Source organism: Macrobrachium rosenbergii, chromosome 37 (assembly GCF_040412425.1).
Source record: "Macrobrachium rosenbergii isolate ZJJX-2024 chromosome 37, ASM4041242v1, whole genome shotgun sequence".
NCBI classification, from domain to species: domain Eukaryota; kingdom Metazoa; phylum Arthropoda; class Malacostraca; order Decapoda; family Palaemonidae; genus Macrobrachium; species Macrobrachium rosenbergii.
This window is the reverse complement of record NC_089777.1, coordinates 43,955,108-43,957,250: the sequence shown is the minus strand read 5'-3', so window position 1 is coordinate 43,957,250 and position 2,143 is coordinate 43,955,108.

Here is a 2,143-nt window from a genome sequence, read left to right as displayed (position 1 = left end):
TATATATATATATAAATAATGTGGTTTTGACACTCATCTTAACAGCTTTGAAAGTTCACATTCTCGACTCCAAAGCAAGCCGGAACTCTTTATGCTCATACCATTAAATCCAGCTGAGGCTCTGTTGACCTAAGCACTGAATAAGGTTTCTGGCAGTTAGTTAGCTGTCATAGAATGCAGTTGTGGTGGAAGAGAATGGGGCCACCACCTTCATCTCGAAACATTTCCTGAGAACTGGAAGGTTGATACCCTCTGAAACTGTGTGTTTGTGTGTACGTATGTGTAAACTTGTTATGTATGCATGTAACATATAGATGCATATCAATATTAGGACCAGTAGTGAATCTTAAGATAGACCTTATGGGGCTAGCTGAAATGGCCACAGTTACATTGAAGCCTGTCAAAATTAATGGAAATTCAAGAGATTCCTTGCCTGAGGGACGTTACTTACTGTCCCGAGCTGGACGACGGCAAATCTAAATGTAGAGATTAACACATTGCTTATAATTATGCAGAGATTTATTTCTGAGTCACTTTAAGCTCCGTTTTGGTGTTCGACTTCAGGTTTCAATTTGTGATTTGTAGAGCCCACTTTTCTGTGCTCAACTATTTTTTGTTTTTCAGTTTAGGTCTTGATTTTTGGTGCTAAACTTTGATTCCAAATTTATATGATTTTAATTTCAATCCTTCAGTGTTCACCTCTTGGCTTAAATTGGACCTTTGACTCCTGGTGTTCAATGCAGTGTTTGATTCCTGGTTTCAGTTTTTGAGTTTGATTTTATATAGTATTTTCAGCGCAAGACCTTCCTTTTCATTTATCGTCATGGTTTGATTTTAGTTGTCATTCTTATTGTGTGACCCCTTCCTTCGATTCATGGTTCGACTATAGGTTTTCGTTTGTGGTATTTAGATTTAGGCTTCAATCGCAGTGGAAGAGGATTGAAAATATAAGATAAGGAGAACTAATTTTGTATTGTAGGTCCACCCACTGAGGTAAATAACTTTAATAAAAAAAATGCTCTGGCAGCTATGGAAAAAATAAAAAAATATGAAATAATTATTTTTCCTGAGAAAAAAACATTCTAAATTCTGCTATTTACGTTTCCCCTGTGTGTAACAACGAACGCTCAAATTACTTTACGTCCGCCAGACATGGGCCAGCTAGCCTCTTATATCATTGGTCCTAATATTAAGTTTGCAGAATGAAAGTACCTTGGTCAGAATTTTGGGACAGTACGGAACGTTCCTAGGGGCGAAACATCTCATCTCGACCTTTTCTTACATTACTGTCATTTTGGACTGTGTTGCTGCAATGCTATCGTCTTTTGGTCTTATTGAAATCCATTGTCACGGGCATCAACCAGTTTTTGTTTTTTACTGTAATCTTCAGTAGCTATTTTTTTCATTATTAGTAAGGACTTGCCCAAGACCCAACATCTTTTATCTGGGCTTGGAACTGACTTTAACTCGTGGCATAGTTTATTAATTGCTTTACTAATGTTTGATGAACAACATTTATCGAAGGACTGTAAATATTATTTTAATATAGTATACACGTTTTAGGTGTGCCAGCACTGATATTGTAGGCTTGCTCTTTGTAAAATTCTCTTCTCTCTCTCTCTCTCTCTCTCTCTCTCTCTCTCTCTCTCTCTAATTAAACAGTCACATAGATCAGGGGATATATATATATATATATATATATATATATATATATATATATATATATATATATATATATATATATATATATATATATATATATATATATGCAGATGTACCACAGGAAAAATTAAACAGTCCGAAACTAGTCAAGATTTAATCTTGACCGGTTTCGCCTTTAGATTTCTGAGACATTTTAAATACCACAGGCAAAACGAAACACTTGAGTAGCCTGTAAATCTCGACAGGTTTCTTTAGAAAATGAAAGGCAAAACCGGTCAAGATCTATGCTCAGTGCTTCATTTTTCCTTGTGGTGGATTATATATCCATGAGCCGTCTGAACAAGTGTTAATGCTTCAGAAACGTTTTCTACATAGGTGTTCATTCACAATTCAGCAGTGAAAATTTAAATGTTGTAATGATCGTTGTGTTGTTTTTCTTTCCTCTTGGACCACCCATGTTGATACACTGATCTTCACCAAA